The sequence below is a fragment of the Mobula hypostoma genome, chromosome 15, assembly GCF_963921235.1.
Source record: "Mobula hypostoma chromosome 15, sMobHyp1.1, whole genome shotgun sequence".
Classification (NCBI taxonomy): domain Eukaryota; kingdom Metazoa; phylum Chordata; class Chondrichthyes; order Myliobatiformes; family Myliobatidae; genus Mobula; species Mobula hypostoma.
Window position 1 is genome coordinate 41051890 of NC_086111.1, and position 20845 is coordinate 41072734.

At 42.5% G+C, this 20845-nt stretch overlaps 1 protein-coding gene and 1 long non-coding RNA gene across 6 annotated transcripts in view; one reads left to right on the forward strand and one right to left on the reverse strand.

Annotated features, from left to right (window-relative positions):
* tafa4b (TAFA chemokine like family member 4b) overlaps positions 1–20845 on the forward strand; it is a 360145-nt gene that overhangs the window by 82601 nt on the left and 256699 nt on the right. The window lies entirely within an intron of this gene.
* LOC134357086 (uncharacterized) lies at positions 371–16662 on the reverse strand. Of its 3 annotated transcripts, none has more exons than XR_010020500.1 (4): positions 16576–16662; positions 15036–15172; positions 6709–6867; positions 371–658 (listed from the first exon to the last, which is right to left on the reverse strand). It is a non-coding gene; the product is annotated as an uncharacterized LOC134357086 (long non-coding RNA). The 3 variants fall into 3 exon arrangements; XR_010020498.1 differs by having other exon boundaries at positions 371–661; XR_010020499.1 differs by lacking the exon at positions 371–658 and adding an exon at positions 5083–6472.

The following is a 20845-nucleotide window of genomic DNA, read 5'->3' on the forward strand; positions in this document are numbered from 1 at the left end:
AACATTGACTTCTCTAACTTCTGCTAATGCCCCACCTCCCCCTTGTACCCCGTCCGTTATTTATTTATATATACACATTCTTTCTCTCACTCTCCTTTTTCTCCCTCTCACTATACCCCTTGTCCATCCTCTGGGTTTCCCCCCTCCCCCTTTTCCTTCTCCCTGGGCCTCCTGTCCCATGATCCTCTCATTTCCCTTTTGCCAATCATCTGTCCAGCTCTTGGCTCCATCCCTCCCCCTCCTGTATTCTCCTATCATTTTTGATCTCCCCCTCCCCCTCCCACTTTCAAATCTCTTACTAGCTCTTCCTTCAGTTAGTCCTGACAAAGGGTCTCGGCCTGAAACATCAACTGTACCTCTTCCTAGAGATGCTGCCTGGCCTGCTGTGTCCACCAGCAACTTTGATGTATGTTGCTTGAATTTCCAGCATCTGCAGAATTCCTCTTGTTTGCGTATTCCCATTGCTTCCTTCTCTTTCCTACTTCCTCAACATCACCACCTTTTCTAGTTTAGTCAGGTATATATTGATATTCAGAAGGCAAAACGATTGCCCATTCATTTCGCCCATAATATCTGTAATGACTAACATGAGAAGATCTTCCTGTTGTCTCTTTCTCATAGTTCTCTTCTCCAAAGACATGGGCTTCAGTCCAGAGCTCTTCTGAAATGAAGAAAGATTAGTTTTAAAGCAAAACTATCAGATAGTTAATATGTTAACTGGTAATTATTTTCACAGAGGCAGTAATGATAATAATTTCTATCTAAAAATTAGAAGTTATCTTTCATTTATTTTTATAAAATATTTTGGATCTTTGACTGTTTCGTGTGGCATGAGAAGCCAACTATCTCCTAGCCGGTCCTGTTTTTGCAAGAAGTAAACTACTGAGTTAGAAGGCCGGAGAACATAGCAGAGTCAGTTAATTTTATGAGGAAAAGCAACCAACTGAATTGAACAAAGTAGTGTTTCCATTATTTTAAGTCTTTATGTGGAGATATTTATGGATTGAATTGAAAATCTAAGCTGTGAGAAAAATGTCTGTCATTTAACCAAATTGATACCCTTCAGAATTTTTCCAACCAAAGTTCCAGTAAAACCATCCTTCTGAATTATTGAAAGGTACAGGCATGATTTAACCCAAGCATACAGTAGCTGTGCTCCCCAATAACTCCTCTTTCTTGCTCTAGAGTATCAGCATACCCCTCCGTGGTTTCTCTCTGTTTCTCTTGATGAATGCTGATACAGCGTACTTGTTTGGTACTTTGTCTACTTCCTCTGGCTCCAGACAAAAATTCCCTCCTTTAGCCTTGTGTGGTCCTACCCTCTCCCTAATTACTCTCTTGCTTTCAATGTATGTATTAAATGTCTTGGGCTTATCTTAAATCCTACTTGCCAAAGAAATTTCTTGGCCCTTTAAACCCTGCTGATTCCCTGCTAAGTTCTCTCCTTCCTTTATGTTTTTCAAAGGCCTTGTCCAATTTCTGCTTTCTGAATCTTACATATGCTTCCTTTATGTTTTTGACAAAATCTATGGCCATCGCTCGTCATCCAAGGTTCCCAAACCTTGCCTTACTTGTCTTTCTTCCTCACAGTTATGTGCTAGTCCTGAATTCTGACTAGTTGGCTTCTAAAAGAATCCCACTTAACAAATATGGACTTACCCAATAACTGCTGCTGCTAATCTAGTCTCCTCTGCTCCTGCCTGTAATTAGTTTGTTGTAATTAGCCTGTCCCCATATTTGAGATTTCCCCCAAAGTCCAGTTTTATCCTTATATGGACACTGTTTCCAAAATACTATTCCACAAAAATTCTGATCACCTGGCCAGGCTTATTTGCCAATGCAAGGTCTAGTACCTGCTTGGATTACCTATATACCATGTGAATAAACCATTTCTCGATGCACTAAACATGCTGTCCTGTCTAAGTCTCTGGCCCTGGTCCCCGGAGGAATTTAAGACCATGAGACCATGAGATATAGGAGCAAAAGTAGGCCATTTGGCCCATCAAGTCTGCTCCATCATTCAATCATGTGCTGATCCACATCTTCCAGTCATCCCCACTCCCCTGCCTTCTCCCCATAACTTTTGATGCCCTGGCTAATCAAGAACTTATCTATCTCTGCCTTAAGTGCACCCAATGACTTGGCCTCCACAGTCGCTCGGGGCGACAAATTCCTCAGATTTACCACCCTCTGACTACAGTAATTTCTCCGCATCTCTGCTCTAAATGGACATCCTTCAATCCTCAAGTCGTGCCCTCTTGTCCTAGACTCCTCTACCATGGGTAATAACTGTGCCATATCTAATCTGTTCAGGCCTTTTAACATTTGGAATGGTTCTATGAGATCTCCCCTCATTCTCCTGAACACCAGGGAATACAGCCCAAGAGCTGCCAGATGTTCCTCATACGATAACCTTTTCATTCCTGGAATCATTCTCGTGAATCTTCTCTGAAGCCTCTTCAATGTCAGTATATCCTTTCTAAAATAAGGAGCCCAAAACTGCACACAAGACTCCAAGTGGGGTCTCACGAGTGCCTTATAGAGCCTCAACATCACATCCCTCCTCTTGTATTCTATACCTCTAGAAATGAATGGCATCATTGCATTCACCTTCTTCACCACTGGCTCAACCTGGAGGTTAACCTTTAGAGTATGCTGCACAAAGACTCCCAAGTCCCTTTGCATCTCTGTGTTTTGAATTCTCTCCCCATCTAAATAATAGTCTGCCCGTTTATTTCTTCCACCAAAGTGCATGACCATACACTTTCAATTTGTGATAGTAATGCAGGAGGATTCCGCAGCATCTACATCCTCTGGACTTTGTGCCCCTAATATTGTTTTACAAGACTTTTCAAATCTTTGTTTCTTATGCTGATCGGGAAATAATTCAACACAATGGATTTAACCCTCTGTTTCTAAATCGGGGTTCCCAACCTTTTTGATGCCGTGGACCAATACCATTAAACAAGGGATCTGTGGACCCCGGGTCGTGAACCCCTGCTCTAGATGATCCTTGAGAAAGTCTCTTTTCATTTTTTCACACGTGAACTCCTTGAATGGAATGGCTGGGAGTACTCTTACCCCTTCTAACCCCTTCCCTCCCCATCCAGATATTCTGTTACTAGTAAATGCTGAACTAACAGCCTTGGGTTGTGCCCATGTGACTTGCACTTTGAGAGGATTCAAGACAAATCTCACAACAAATAAAAATCTCATTCAACTCTGCAAATTCCTCCTGCGAAGTAATCTCTTGAAGAATAAACGGTGTTTGTGATTCTGGGGATTTACAGACGTTTCTGCAATGTATTCTCTATTAAAGTTAATGGTTTATTGTGTTTAAACTGTTTTGACCAGAGCATGGTATTGGAGAAAAGTGTACATGAAAAGCTAGTATTTAAATTGTCCTCCCAAAAGCTGGAGGCCCTGGCTATACATAGAAAGCTACCCTGAATTTAACGATTTCCTCAGTTTCTCAGTAACTGGGGATAAGAACAGCAGTTAGTAGACTTGGTACGAAGAGACATATAGATACCTGAAAATGCCTTAGCATTTTCACCCAGCCTTGTGTAGTTGGATCTTTGACTTCCTGTCAGATTGCCAGCAGGTGGTAAGAGTGGGCTCTCTCACCTCTGCCCATCTGACCCTCAACACAGGTGCCCCTCAGGGGGCTGTGTCCTAAGCCCCCTCTTTTACCCTCTGTATACCCATGACTGTGTTGCCACCCACAGCTCCAATCTGCTAATTAAATTTACTGATGATACTACATTGATTGGCCCAATCTCAAATAATAACGAGGCAGCCTACAGAGAAAAAGCCATCACCCTGACACAGTGGTGACGAGAAAACAACCTCTCCCTCAATGTCGCAAAAACAATGGAGCTGGTTGTGGACTACAGGAGGAACGGAGACAGGCTCAACCCTATTGACCTCAATGGATCTGGGTTTAGAGGGTGAACAGCTTCAAGTTCCTTGACATACATATCACCGTGGATCTCACGCGGTCTGTACATACCAGCTGTGTGGTGAAAAAAGCATAACAGTGCCTCTTTCACCTCAGATGGTTGAAGAAGATTGGTATGGGTCCCCAAATCCTAAGAACTTTCTATAGGGGCACAATTGAGAGCATCCTGACTGGCTGCATCACTGCCTGGTATGGGAACTGTACTTCCCTCAATCGCAGGACTCTGCAGAGAGTGGTGCGGACAGCCCAGCACATCTGTAGATGTGAACTTGCTACTACTCAGGTCATTTACAAAGACAGGGATGAAAAAAGGGCCCGAAGGATCACTGGGGACCCGAGTCACACCAACCACAAACTGTTCCAGCTGCTACCAGCCGGGAAATGGTACTGCGGCATAAAAGCCAGGACCAACAGGCTCTGGGTCAGCTTCTTCCACCAGGCCATCAGACTGATTAATTCATGCTGATACAATTGTATTTCTATGCTATATTGACTGCCCTGTTGTACATACCATTTATTACAAATTACTATAAATTGCACATTTAGACGGCGACATAATATAAAGATTTTTACTCCTCATATATATGAAGGATATAAGTAATAAAGTCAATTCAATTCAATTCAATTCAATTCATTTGTAACAGGGAGAATGCTGAGACCAAGACACTAAATTGGACAATTCAAGTAATAAGTTGTTAGGAGGATGTGAATGAGGGTCATAATGTTGTCCTTTTAGGCCAATATATGCAAGACTGAGAAACTTGAAACTTCACTGGTTGCATCCAAGGTCATGTTGCTTAACGTCACACGAGTGTGTTGGCCTTGTGCCAGAATGCATTACCCCTGGATATGATTGTACTAATAAAACTTTAAAATCATTAATATACTTAATAGGTAACTTATGCTTATATGATGGTTGTATGTTTTTTTAATAAGCCAGAGGGAATAGTAGTTAGTATTAAAACCACTGCTGTCTATAAATATCTGTTGATGGATTTCGATGTTTAAATCCAAGGTTCTTTTAGAAGTCAGGAATGAATGAAGCTTGAATCTTGTTGCTTCCTGATGATTTTATTAAGAGTTGATAGAACAAAGGGAAGTTGAAAAAACAGGGACAGAAACTTACTACTTGAAGAGAGAAGCTAAAGAAAAACTACACCTAACACAAAACAGTGGCTTTTATACAAAAAAAAACTTCCCTGGATAAGAGACAACTAATAAGAAAATGCTTATTCATTACAGCCATGAAATCAAGCTATGAGAAAACACTAGCCACTTAATAAAAGACAAAAAAGCTTCAGAATTATACACTGTATAGCCACTAGAGGTATACCAAACTGTTATGCATATATAGGCTGCTGAAAATACAAGCAGATTGTTAAACTGCAAAAGAGAAAATGACAATTAAAATTAAACAATCAGATCCAATGTTCCCCATTTGATTCTAAATCACAAACTTAGAATCATTACATCTGAAGTTTGTGGACAGAAAAAACTTGTAATATGAAAATACTCAAAATATCTTTGGTAATGAAGTATCAAAGAGTATACATTCTTCAAAATATCATAAGATTATGTCACGGATAGGCAGATTCATGGGCACACTTACACAAGTTTGAACTGTTAATGATAGCCATTAAACAAGTAAAAAATGTAAATTATGATAAGGCATTTTAGTTTGAGTATTATGACTTGTAATATTGAGTAACCCTAGCTTCAGAAACTTGAATGAATCCAATCAAAGAAATCATATCCATCACATTTATGTACTTTAGCTGCTATTTTATGAATATGATCAGCCAAATTAGTTTTGTCTTCAGACTTGTCAGGTATGTAAGTACAACACTCCTTGCCTATAACTGCACATATTCCCCAATTATCTGCGAAAGAAGATCTTTTGTAAGGCTGCAGCAACATTTAAAAATCTCTCTTATACTCCTTGCAACTCCATAAAATGGGAATAAAATTGATGCAAAATGATCTGCTTCTGAAATGCCTCATTTACTTCTAGACTCAGGAGGTAAAGGTAAGGTGTGTTATGAAAAAACATACCCTAAGTGACAAGACCCTAACCATTATGTATTGTTCCATGAACTTAGACTTGACAGCAGTTTTGTTGAATTGTATTAATTTTTTGATTGTCAATCATACAAGTAGACAGCTCATCTAAGAGAAAGAAAACTCTGATCTCAAACCTCCGCTACCTTGTGGCTATACCCACTCATGGGGAAGGCTTTGGGAGTAAACGCTGAGGGAAAATTCCAGATCTGGAGTCCCCAAGGCAGTCCTACACTGCATTCAATGCTGACTGGCGACTCCTGTGATGCTGCTGGTATCAAACTGTGTCAGTCTCTGCTGTTCCTTTGGGTTCATCAGATGCATGGAGACGGTGAGTTTGCTACATGGGCAACAGCTTGATCTTCATATCGTACTGCTCAGGCTTGTGTATCTAGACAACTAGGATGCAATGTCCATAGTCAGCTCTGACCGATGAGAGTCCACATTACGAGTCTTCTCAACATTATGAGTAGGGAAAATTGGCAAAAATATAACAAAAAATAGTATTAGAATAAACTTGATTATGTTCAGTAATTGTTGACTTGCTTGAAGCCTACTGGCTGGTTCGTGATTTTCTCCCTACAGCTCAGCAGCGCAGGCAAGGTTACTAGCACATTAAGCACAGCGCTCATTGCCTTTCTTGGTTACCACTTTAGTTCATTTGCAGTGACTGGCATTTATCTACTTACTTTTACTATTTTCAGCACTGAGGTGATGATTAGCAGCAGTTGGTAAGGACCTTTCCACCCAGCTCCCAATGGTTCCTTATGCGGTTTCTGAATCAAGACCCACTCGCCAGGAACCAGGATGTGTCCTTCTCCTTTTGGACCTTGCCAATTGTTAGAAACCTGTGAAGCATACTGTAGATATTGAGTTAATTTCACACAATAGTTAACTAAACTCTCGGCCATAATGTGTATATCAGCCTCCCTGAGACCGAGAGCTACTGACTGTGACATAGGATGCCCTGTGACCACCTCCAATGGACTTTTCTTGATTGGGGTTGCGCTGATGCTACACAAGGCCACAGGTAGAGCTGTCGGCTGTGGTATGCCTTCTTCTTGATACTTAATGATTTGACTTGTCCTGATGACTCTGGGTAATGTGGATCATGATAAGACCCTTCAATGTTCGTCAGTCAAAATAATTCCTGACAAAGGTTCCCAATGAAATGTGTTCCTTGCTCAGAACTAAAAATTTCTTCCTTGGTCTTTGAGTGTAGCAAATTTTAAACTTGGGAATCTTAACCGACTATGCCAGTTTAATGGATTTTGATGTTTAAATCCAAGGTTCTTTTAAAAGTCAGGAGTGAGGTATAAAACTTGTTACTTCACAATTGTTTTTCTAAGAGTGGATAGAACAAGGGAAGTTGAAGCAAACAAGGACAGCAGTCTACTACTTGAAGAGTCAGAATCAGGTTTAATATCACTGACATATGTCATGAAATTGTTAACTTTATGCCAGCAGTACAATGAAATACATGGTAAATAAATATAGATAAAAAGCTGAGTTACATTAAGTATGTGTATCTATATGTATTTATATAAGTATTAAGTAGTTAAGTTAAAGTACATAGAACAAAAATAACAGAAATAAAAAAGTAGTGATGTACTGTTCATGGGTTCAATGTCCATTTAGAAATCGGATGGCAGAGGGGAAGAAGCTGTTCCTGAGTTGCTGAGTGTGTGTCTTCAGGCTTCTGTATCTCCTTCCTGATGGTAACAGTGTAGAGAGGTTATGCCCTGGGTGGTGGGGATTCTTAATAATGTATGCTGCCTTCCTGAGGCACTGCTCCTTGAAGATGTCTTGGATACTATGGAGGCTAGTACCTATGATGGAACTGATGAACTTTACAAGTTTCTGCAGCTTACTTCGATCTTGTGCAGTAGCGACCCCTTACCCCATACCGGATGGTGGTGCAGCCAGTCATAATGCTCTCCATGGTACATTTGTAGACATTTTCAAGTACTTCAGTTAACAAACCAAATCTCCCTAAACTCCTAATAAAATATAGCTGCTGTCTTGCCTTCTTTTTAGATGCATCAATATGTTGCACCCAAGTTAGGTCCTCAGAGATATCGACAGCCAGGAACTTGAAATTGCTCACTCTCTCTACTTCTGATCCTCCTAAGAGGATTGGTTCATGTTTCCTCGTCTTCCCCTTCCTGAAGCCCATAACCAGCTCTTTGGTCTTGCTGACTTTGAGTGCAAGGTTGTTGCTGTGACACCACTCAACTAACTAGTATATCTCGCTCCTGTACACCCTTTTGTCACCATCAGAAATTCTGCCAACAATGGTTGTATCATCAGCAAAATTATAGACTGCTGTTTGAGCTATGCCTAGCCACCATCATGGATGTAGAGAAAGTAGAGCAGTGGGCTAAGCACATATCCCTGTGGAGTGCCAGTGTTAATTGTCAGTGAAGTGGAGATGTCATTTCCAATCCACTCAGATTGTGGTCTTCTGGTTAGGAAGTCGAGGATCTAGTTGCAGAGGGAGCTACAGAGGCCTAGGTTCTGTAACTTTTCGATCAGGATTGTGGGAATAATGGTGTTCAACGTTGAGCTATAGTCAATAAACAGCATCCTGACATAGGTATTTGCATTGTCCAGGTGATCCAAGGCTGTGTCGAAAGTCATTGAGATCACGTCTGTTGTAGACCTATTGTGGCAATAGGCAAATTGCAGTGGGTCCAGGTTCTTCCTGAGACAGGTACTGATTCTAGCCACGACCAACCTCTCAAAGCATTTCATCACCGTAGATTTGAGTGCTACTGGACAATAGTCATAGAGGCAGCTCATGCTGCTCCTCTTTAGCACTGGTATAATTGTTTCCCTTTTGAAGCAGGTGGGAACTTCCGATGTAGCAGTGAGAGATTGAAAATGTCTTTGAATACTCCTGCCAGTTGGTTGGCACCGGTTTTCAGAGCCTTACCAGGTACTCCATCAGGCCTTGCTGCCTTGCAAGGGTGTACCCTCCTGAAAGACTGCCTGATGTCAGCCTCCGAGACAGAGATCACAGGGTCATTGGATGCTGCATGGATCCTCATAGCTGTGGTTTTATTCTCCCTTTCAAAACGAACATAAGAGCTCATCTGGTAGTGAAGCATCGCTGCCATTCATGATGTTGGGTTTTGCCTTGTAGAAAGTACAGTCCTGCAAACCCTGCCAGACTTGATGTGCATCTGATGTCGCCTCCAATCTCTCCTGGAATTGTTTCTTGTCTCTTGAAATAGCCCTCTGCAAGTTATACCTGGTTTTCTTATACAGACCTGGATCAGCAGACCTAGATCGAGCCCTCAGCAGACTATGAACCTCCTGGTTCATCCAAGGCTTTTGGTTTGGGAATGTACAGCAAGTTTTTGTAGGCACACACTCACCCACACAGGCTTTAATGAAATTGGTGACAACTGTGGCATACCTATCCAGGCTTGATGATGACTCCCTGAATGCAGTCCAGTCCACTGATTCAAAGCACTCCTGTGCCTCCCTGGTCCATATGTTCTTGGTCCTCACTAATGGTGCTGCAGTCTTCAGTCTCTGCCTGGACTCCAGGAATAGAAGTACAGCCAGGTGTTCAGACTTGCCAAAGTGTGGGCGTGGGATAGCACAGTAAGCGTTCTTGATGGTGGTGTAACAGTGGTCCATTGAGTTATTTCCTCTGGTACTACAGGTGATTTGTTGATAATAATTATTTAGTGATTTCATCAAGCTGGCCTGGGTAAAATCCCCCAAAATGATGGGGAACGCATCAGGATGTGCTGTTTCATGCCTGTTGATTACATCACTCAGTTTGTCTAGAGCCTGTTTGATAGCCTGAGGTGGAATGTACACGGCTACCGAAAGGATTGCTGAGAGAGAAACTAAAGTAAAGAAGAGATGGTGCCTTGCACAAAACAGCCATTTCTATACTATAGTTAAGAAAAATTCCAATGATAAGAGAACCAATCAGAAAATACTTATTCAATACTCCCGTAAAACTCAACTAATGAGAAAATGCTCGGTACTTAAATGAAAGACAAAGATGCTTTAGAATTATACTTTGTATAGCCATTAGAGGCATATGAAACTGTTATGAATATAATGGCTACTTAAAGTACAAGCATATAATTAATTGTTAAATTGCAAAGAAAATAATTAAAACTAAACAGTTGGATTCAACACTCATTTCATTTAGTGCACAGTTTCTAAACTTTGTGCTGACTCAAAGCTTAGAGTGGTATGAATGATGAGATGGATGGTGGTATTGTGGAATGTGGTTCATCTCTCTGTACTCAGGAGAGCAAACTGTAGATAGATGAAGGAGGCAGGTATTTAGCACAGATAAAGTGATTATTGTGAAGTGATTCATTTTGATAGGAAAAAAGAGAGAAACTATAAACTAACAAAGGGGATTAATATAGGATGAACGTGGATGGGTAATGATGGCCGATGTAGATTCAGAGATTCTGTGCTGTAAGTCTTCATAAGCTGTTTAATTTTAAAGGAATAGAGCAATCAGATGAATTGTGTACATAAATCTTTGAAAGGAGAAGGATAGGTCGAAAAGCTGTGAAGAAAGATACAGGATCCTAGTCTTTATTATTAGTCTTAAAACAAGATTGGACCCTAAACATGAATATTTTATTGGGTAGACCATTTGCTTGAACATTATGTTCAGTTCTGGGAATCACACTTTAATGAAGATATCAAGGGTTTAGAGAGAGTGCAGGGGAGATTTACTGGAGTGTCGACAAGAATGCAGGACTTCAGTTAGGTAGAGGACTTGGAGAGGTTGAGTTGTTTGCCTTACAGCAGAAAAGTATAGATGAGAAAGCACTGACATTGCACTATATTCAGAATCAGGTCTATTATCGCTGACTTATATGGTGTGAAATTTAGAGTTTTGCGACAGCAATGCATGTAAAGCCGTAAAGATTATTATAAATTACAAAAGAAATATATAGTGCAAAAAAGAGGACTGGTGAGGCAGGATTCATGGACTGTTAGGCATCTGATGGTAGAGGGGAAGAAGCAGCTTCTCAATTACTGAGTGTGAATCTTTGGGCTCCTGTATCTCCTCCCCAGTGGTAGTAATGAGAGGAGGGCATGTCCTGGGGGTGAAAGTTCTTAATGATGGGTGCCGTCTTCTTGAAGTGTGACCTCTTGAAGATGCCTTTGATCGTGGAGAAGGCTGTAGATGGGCAAGTCTAGAACCCTTTGCAGCCTCCTGCGATTCTGTCCATATCAGTCTGTGATGTAACCCAGGGGTCCCCAACATTTTTTGCACTGCGGACCGGTTTAATATTGACAATATTCTTGCGGACCGGTCGACCCGGGGGGGGGGTTGGGGGGAGGGGGTAGGGTTGCCAACGGACAAGAGTAGCAGTCAAATACGTTGTGTTTACTCCGAGAAAGACTACAATGACTGTGAAGCCTTGCGCGGGCACCAGTGCGCATGCGTGTACGTGCCGATATTTCTTTCTACAAATCGTTTTTGGCGATTCAGTTCCGGGGAGGGGTGGGGTGTTAATCACGACCAGAATATAGATGATAATTAGCTAATACACTCAATTTCGTTTCTAAAAGGGTTTATCTAACGAATTTAATATTAAACACACAGCACATATTTTCCTCGCATGAATATAGTGATACGTCAATTATCAGGGGAGCTTGAAGTAAGTGTTGAGCGAACTTCCAGTAGAAGTGGTAGAGGCAGGTTCGATATTATCATTTAAAGAAAAATTGGATAGATATATGGACAGGAAAGGAATGCAGGGTTATGGGCTGAGTGCAGGTCGGTAGGACTAGATGAGAGTAGCGTTCGGCACGGACTAGAAGGGCAGAGATGGCCTGTTTCTGTGCTGTAATTGTTATATAGTTATATAAGTAAGTCAACAGCATCATAACATTTTAAGTAACGTTTGGATATTAAACACACAGCACATATTTTCCCCGTATGAACATATAAAATCATTGCAACGCACCAATATTGCTGAATCAGTGGGAGCCCTGGGCTTGTTTTCCTGCAACAAGACGGTCCAATCGAGGGGTGATGGGAGACAGCGATACTCGAAGGGGGTTCCTTGTGTCCAGTCTATTCCGCAATTTAGTTTTCGTTGCATTCATTGCAGAGATATGTTGGAAATGGAAGCAACGTTTTAAGTGCTTTCGTGGCTATCTCAGGATATTTAGCCTTGACTTTGATCCAGAATGCCGGCAGAGATGTTATGTCAAACATACTTTTCAGCCCGCCGTCATCTGCAAGCTCCAGGAGTTGATCTCCTTCCCGCGCTGACATGGATGACGCGTGGGTAATGACCTCGCGTGCGTTCAAGCTCAACAGAGGGCGTGACAGGGAATGAGGAAAGGTGCTGCTGACTCTTATATTGTTTCCTCGCGGCCCGGTAGCACATGCTTTGCGGCCTGGTGGTTGGGGACCGCTGATGTAACCAGTCAGAATGCTCTCCACGGTATAGTAATAGAAATCTGCAGAAATCTTAGGTGACATTCCAGATTTCTTCAAACTCCTCATGAAAAAGAGCTGCTGGATGCTTTCTTCGTGAGTCCGTCAATGTTTTGGACCCATGGTAAATCCTTCTGGGTCTTGACACCCAGGAACCTGAAGCTGTTCACCCCTTCCACCACTGACCTCTCAATGAGGACTGCTGTGTGTTCTCCCAACTTCTCCTTGCCGAAGTCCACAATCAAAGCTACAGAACCTAGGCCTCTGTACCTCCCTCTGCAACTGGATCCTCAACTTACTAACCAAAAGACCACAATCTGTGTAGATTGGAAATAACATCTCCACCTCGCTGACAATTAACACTGGTGCTCCACAGGGATATGTGCTTAGCCCACTGCTTTACTCTTTCTACACCCATGACTGTGTGGCTAGGCATAGCTCAAAGAGTGTCTATAAATTTGCTGATGATACAACCATTGTTGGCAGAATTTCAGATGGTGATGAAAGAGCATACAGGAGAGAGATATACCAGTTAGTTGAGTGATGGCATGGCAACAACCTTGCACTCAACGTCAACAAGACCAGAGAACTGATTGTAGATTTCAGGAAGGGTAAGACGAGGGAACTCAAACCAATCCTCATAGAGGGATCAGAAATGGAGAGTTTGAGCAAATTCAAGTTCCTGGGTATCATATTGATGCAGCTATAAAGAAGGCAAGACAGCGGCTATATTTTATTTGGAGTTTGAGGAGGTTTAGTTTGTCAGTGAAAACACTCGAAAACATTTACAAATCTACCGTGGAAAGCATTCTGACTGGCTGCATCACCATCTGGTATGTGTGGGGGGTGCTACTGCACAAGATCAAAATAAGTTGCAGGTACTTGTAAAATTAGTCAGCTCTATCATAGGTACCAGCCTCTATCGTATCCAAGACATCTTCAAGGAGCGTGCCTTAGGAAGGTGATGTCCATCATTAAGGATCCCACCACCCAGGACATGCCTTCTTCATAGTTACCATTGGGAAGGAAGTACAGAAGCATGAAGGCACACACTCAGCGATTCAGGAACGGCTTCTTCCCCTCTGCCATCCGATTCCTAAATGGACACTGAACCCATGAAACTACCTCACTAATTTTTATTTCTGTTATTTTGCATTACTTATTTTAACTTAATTATTTTATTTATATATATACAGGCACACTTAATGTAACTCAGTTTTTTCTCTACATTTATTTATCATGTATTTCATTGTACTGCTGCCTTAAAGTTAGCAAATTTCACGATATATGCCGACGATATTAAATCGGATTCAGAATTCCTTCATCTTGCTGACATTGAGTGGTGAGTTTGTTGTTGTGGCTCCACTCAGTCAGCTGATCTACCTCATTCCTAAAAACATCTTTGTCACCTTGCAATGTGCTATGGTGAGTTTTTAGCTCAATTTATGCCTGCCATGGCATTTATACTCTGCTTGTCTATGACAGCAATAAACTTGAATGTGAATAAGGCACTGGCAATCTACTGGACTGAAGGTGACAATACCTTTTCCTGAATGAAATTAGATTGTGGAACTTGCTATCACAAGGAATAGATATGGCGATTAGTACTGATCTGCCGAAGAGCAAATAAAAATAAGCACAGAATAAGGAAGGTATGGAAGGATGTGTTAACAAGGTGAAAGAAGATGGCTCTGGCTGGGTGTAAGCACTGTTATAGATTTGCTGAGCTGAATGGTCTGTTCCTGGCCTTAATCTTCTATAAATAGAAAAGTGTAGCAGACAGAGGAAGCGGAAAATGAGAGACATGGAGACGCTCAAAATATGGAATACAAACTGAAAGTTTTGTAAGTGTTCAGGAGATCAGGCAGCATCTGTGGAAAGATAAACAGAGTCACTGTTTCAGGTCATGGACCCTTCTTTAGAACTTCACATAAGTGAACGCAAGGCCATTTCCTCTTCTGGAAATGGATAGAAGTGGTGAATGAACAGGGAAAAGTTAATATCTTAAGGAGGCTGAGGTCAAATGAGTGGAAGGGTATTGATTTGATGGCATAAGATGTCAATTCTATTGTCCAAGTGATGCTGGAACTATTAATTGTTCTGAACTTGCCATTCTTTTTCTTGTTTCCCCCACTTCTTAATTATATGAGCAACCTCACCATTCATCTCCTGGCTATTTTCAAGTCTTTTGGCTTTATTAATGTCATTTTGCAGTTTCACTATAAATAGCTTTTACAGAACCCTGTCCTTATCTCTCTCTCAAATGCCCAAGCAATTTGCAACACTTCTAATCTGAAAATTTTTCTCTTCTTTAATGGGAATATCTATTGTCTTTCCATCCTTCTGCTCTCCATTTATTCAAGCATTATTAAGCTGTTTGCTCATCTTTCAATTTCTTTTCTGTTGAAGGGTTTAAACAATGCATCAATGCCTGGAAATTCAAATGTTGTTTTCTCCTGTGTTACGTGATTGAAAATCAATTCAGGCTGATATAAATTGCATTTGTTACTATTTCTGGATCAAAACATGCCGTTTGCAAAAGTCAGCCAAGCACACTCTGTCATGAGTTACCTTTGCATTACCAGTGTGAGGAGTTCTGTGTCAGAGACACACATGTCAATGTCATTCCACGTGTTACTTCCTGCCACCCCGACATTATCTTTGTTGGTTTTGTTCAAGACAAAGCAATCTTCATTCCTAGGAATGGACTGGAGAATATAGAAGTAAGTGAAAAAATTGTCTAAATCCTCAAGTCAATGACAACACCCTCATTCCTGAATAATCTCTAATTAATGGCTGTCCTCCCCACCCCCTCTTATGACAGCCATCCTATGCCCGTGCCTCTGTGCTCCCAAATCACTGCTTTGTGTAAACTTCCCTGGTCTTTACCAGCCTCTCCAGTTTTCCCCCTTCCTTAAATTGCTTGTTACAGGTATCAACCCTCAAGAATAATGATCAGTTGGGCACAAGGAGAATCTGTATGAACTGGTAAATAATCTTTATTGGTTTAGTTAACCACAATCATGTGAATTTACAGAACTAAATACCTTGTGCACACACCAACTAGGTTTCCTAGACCCTCCAGACAGTCAAAGAATAGTAAAGGTAATACCCAGGAAGAGAAGACTACACTGGCCAGCTGTTTCTCTTGATCCCACTTTTCCGAAGTGGGGTCATCTATTTCTGCGATGGTTTGTCTACAGAGTTGTTGCCGCCTGTGATCCCAAAATCCTCCGTTCTTATTCTTTTCCTTATCAGATCAATCTGTTATGTTTCAGTTTTGTTGGCTGAAGCTCATTTGACTGATCAGTGTCAGCTTCTCATTGGAGCTGGCCAAGGCTACTGCCAGTGTTACATCATGTCTTGTCCCAGATTTGTGCCTCAGTTAACTTCCTTTGCTTTTTTTTGTCCAACTAACACCAGTTCAGCCAGGTCAGCCAGACACTGGGCTCAGGTTGTTTCAGAGCACAGGCTGTTTTTTACTACAAACCTGCCATTTTTCCATAACCGAATAAACAGCTTCTTATTTGGAAATGGTCTCAAGTTTAGCAGATCATACGCAGGAAACTCATTGTGTCCTCTTTCACTTGCTCTAATTAAGCTAGCCTTGAGCAAGAACCACTTCATTAAGCAGTTCACCAAACAGTGACTGCAAGAACAGTCTCAAAATGGCAGCCTCCATTCCTTTGACAATATGATAAGAACAAAGGCTTTTGCTTTGTTTGTTTCCACTGCCTTTGGCTCACTCCGCTTTGCTGATTTGCAAATTTTGTTCTTTCTGGCCACCATCCACATGCCATTCCCTTTGGACTCTACTAGTTTTATATTTGTACGAAAATATGCAATTGGGTAATGATATCATTTTACGCATGACATGATCATGCGTGGTGGTTATTTTCGCTCTGTGGTTAAGGCCCTGCTGTCTCCTGAAGTTGTTATTGAACAGTATTTCCCAGCTCTGCAAGAGTGGCTCACAGGTTTCCCCCAGAGCACTAATTGACAATGAGGATAGTCAAGGCAGCATGATTCCAACCAGGACTTTTCGTTCTTTTGCACAAATCTGACTTTGTCACAGTCAAAGACAAAATAACGTTATTATCAAACTACATACATCAAAGTTGCTGGTGAACGCAGCAGGCCAGGCAGCATCTATAGGAAGAGGCGCAGTCGACGTTTCAGGCCGAGACCCTTCGTCAGGACTAACTGAAGGAAGAGTGAGTAAGGGATTTGAAAGCTGGAGGGGGAGGGGGAGATGCAAAATGATAGGAGAAGACAGGAGGGGGAGGGATAGAGCTGAGAGCTGGACAGGTGATAGGCAAAAGGGGATACAAGAGGATCATGGGACAGGAGGTCCGAGAAGAAAGACGGGAGGGGGGGGGACCCAGAGGATGGGCAAGAGGTATATTCAGCAGGACAGAGGGAGAAAAAGGAGAGTGAGAGAAAGAATGTGTGCATAAAAATGAGTAACAGATGGGGTACGAGGGGGAGGTGGGGCCTTAGCAGAAATTAGAGAAGTCGATGTTCATGCCATCAGGTTGGAGGCTACCCAGACGGAATATAAAGTGTTGTTCCTCCAACCTGAGCGTGGCTTCATCTTTACAGTAGAGGAGGCCGTGGATAGACATGTCAGAATGGGAATGGGATGTGGAATTAAAATGTGTGGCCACTGGGAGATCCTGCTTTCTCTGGCGGACAGAGGGTAGATGTTCAGCAAAGCGGTCTCCCAGTCTGTGTCAGGTCTCGCCAATATATAAAAGGCCACATCAGGAGCACCGGACACAGTATATCACCGCAGTCGACTCACAGGTGAAGTGATGCCTCACCTGGAAGGACTGTCTGGGGCCCTGAATGGTGGTAAGGGAGGAAGTGTAAGGGCATGTGTAGCACTTGTGGTGTGGGGCCTAAGGCTCTCAGACCTCTGGCTTGATGGTAGTAGTGAGAAATGTTCATGGTCTATATGATGGGGATCTTCAGAGATGGGAGGTAGACATAGAAAAAGTGCAACATCTGTTAAGAAAAATGCTTCAGATCATGTGTGAATTTAGATTTTTTTTTCAGTGAGAAACGAAGTTGCTGCTTAACTACAATAATGCCATCCAACTTATCCTTTCCCTTTTCAGAAGGTCTGAAATACTGTTTCTTGCTGTCATTTAATTTTTATTTCAAATTCTCCTCTATTTTGGTTTAATTTAATATTTTTCTGAAAGTTTTCATTCTGTTTTCTAGCTATTTTAGCAAGAAAGATAGCTCAGCTGGTGAATGCTTAGTAAAAGTAGAAATAGCTTAAACAGTTGAAGAAGGCTTTAAACTTAATCCAGAGATTGCACAGAGTTGGTTGGTGTGACATAAGTAATATCAAACAGTGGACAATTATTGTTCCTTTAAAGCCATCACCCCTGTAAGCAATGCATTGTGTAACTAATTGCTTCTAATTTGCAACCGTGTTTGGAGATGGAAATTTGCTGGAGGAGACTATTGGGGAAAGAAATGAGATACAAGGATAATTGCAGCCTCTGTAAACTGTTGTGTTAGTTACTTAAATTATTGACTGAATCATATATTTTAGAGAAGTAAATAACAGGAATTGAGACAAAGGAGTTGCTACTGATTTTGGTGCAAAATGTTCCCTGTTCTCCAGATGTGTAATCCCAGATTTTTGTGTTAACTAGGTTGAATTGTCTGTAATGCTCCACATACTTTCATACAGCCTTCAGACTGCAAATTGCATGGGCCTCTATCTCCAGCTCCAGCCTGGCTGAGACTGTCGGCTGCCAGGCCTCTGGGCTCTCCTTCCCCCGCCACCACTCTCCAGCCCCAGGTCTCACAGGGTACACCGTCACTTCTTGGGTCCTTGGAGCCTCCAACTTTCTCCGCCCCCACCTTCACTGAACACCTCAACCCTCCCTCTGCCCTCTGGCACCACCAATTCTGATCCCAGCTCAAATCCCTGCTGTGTTTTCATCATTCTCTCTGATCTTCCCCTCGCTGAAGAAGAATGTTCTGTCCTCAGCAAGGGTCCCTGTCTGCCCACATTTCAGTGAGTTCCACGCCCACCATGATGCTGAGCTCTTCTTCCATCACCTCTGATTCCGAGCCCACTTCTTTGGCAAGAATTTCACACCCTGCATTGATGAACCCTTCTCCCATCTCTAATCCTCCTCCTCTTCTTGGACATCTGCTCTGGTTCTCTGCCTGCTCTGGATCCTTCACCTCAAAGTGGCAACGAGGTATCAACCGGCTCGCCTTCAGCACACCTCTCTCCTCCTCAAACCTTACGCTCTCTGAATGCATTGCCCTCCACTCTCTCCACACCAATCCCAACTTTACCACCAAACCGCAGACAAAGGGGGTCCTACTGTAGTGTGGCGGAGTGTCCTCTACTTCGCTGTGGCCAGATAGCAACTGTCAGACACCTCCTCGAACTTACCCCTTGAAGAGGACCTCACTCCAGACCATCAAGAAACTGTCTTTGACTGCATCACTAATCCCATCAACTCTGGAGAACGCCCATCCACTGCCACCAAGCTCATAATTCCCTCCCGCACCCCTCCCCGCCCCCCCCCCGCCGGCTTTCTGCTCACTTCTTCCTCCTACCCAAGATCCACAAACCTGACTGTCCTGGTAGGCTCTTTGTTTCTGCCCACTCCTGCCCCACTGAACTCATGTTCTGATACTTCAACTCTATTCTATCTCCCTTAGTTCAGTCCCTTCTCACTTCCATCTACAACACTTCTCATGCTGTTGCTTTCCTCACTGATTTTCAAAACCTGGCCCTGACTGCCTCATTTTCACCATGGATGGCCAGTCCCTATACACTTCTATCCCCCATCAAGAAGGTCTTAAAACTCTCTGCTTCTTTCTCAATTAACGAATCAACCGTTCCCCTCCATCATCACACTCCTCCATCTGGCAGATCTGGTCCTCACCCTCAACAATTTTTCCTTCAACTCCTCCCACTTTCTCCAGACTCGGGTAGCCATGGGCACCCACATGGGCCACAGCTATGCCTGTCTTTTCATTGGCTATGTAGAACAGTCCATGTTCTAAGCCTTCCCCAGTAATACTCCCCAACTCTTCCTGTGCTACATTGGTGCTGCTTCATGTACCCATGCTGAGCTTGTTAATTTCATTAACTTTGCCTCTAACTTCCACCCTGCCCTTAAATTCAAGTGTTCCATTTCTGACACCTCCTTCCCATGCTCAATTTCTCTGTTTCCATCTCTGGAGGAACTGCTAACATCTTTTATAAACCTACTGATTCCCATGGTTATCTTAACTATCTCCTGTAAAAATGTTATTCCCTTTTCTCATTTCCTTTTCCCCCACTACATTTGTTCCCAGGATTGAGGCTTTCCTTTGCAGGTCATCAGAGATGTCCTCCTTCTTCAAAGAATGGGGTTTCCCTTCCCTCACCATTGATACTATTCTTACCCGTATCTCCTCCATTTCTCCAACGTCTGTGCTCATCCCATCTTCTTGCCACGTTAACAGAGATAGAATTCCTCTTGTCCTTTCCTGCTGCTTAGAACCCTCCACATTCAGCGTATCATTCTCTGCAATTTCCGCCATCTCCAAAGCGATCCTATCACCAAAAGTGTCTTTACCCCTCCCCCTTTTCTTCACTTTCTGCTGGGTTCGCTCCCTCCATAATTTCCTTGTCTATTCGTTCTTCCCAACTAATCTCCCTTCTGGCACTAATCCCTGCAAGTGGCCAAAGTGCTATACTTGCCCATTCACCTTCTCTCTCATCTCCAATCAAGACCCTAAACAGTCCTTCCAGGTGAGGCAACACTTTATCTGCAAATTGGCTGGTGTTATCTATTGTGTCCGGTGCTCCCACTGTGGCCTCCTTGATATTGTTGAGACCTGTCGTAAATTGGAGGATCACTTTGTTGAGTACCTCTGCTCCATCCACCAAAAGTGGAACTTCCTGGTGGCCAAATATTTTAATTCTGATTCCCATTCCTGTTCTGCCATGTTGGTCAATGGCTTCCTCTTGTGTCATGATGAGGCCACCTTCAGGGTGGAGGCATAACATGTTGTATTCCGTCAGGGTAGCCTCTAACCTGATGGAATGAATTTCAGTATCTCCATCTGGTAAAAAAATTCCCTCCCCCTTCCTTTGCCTCTTCTCACCTGCCTATCACCTCCCTAGGCCCCCTCTCTCCTATGGTCCACTCTCCTATCAGATTACTTCCTCTCCAGCCTTTTACCTTTCCTACCCACTTGGCTTTACCTATCACCTTCTGACTATCCTTAGTTCTATCCTCCACCTTCTTTTTATTCTGTTGTCTTCACACTTCCTTTTCAATCAGAAGAAGGGTCTTGGTCCAAAACGTTGACTGTTTATTCATTTCCATGGGGGCTGCCTGACCTGCTGA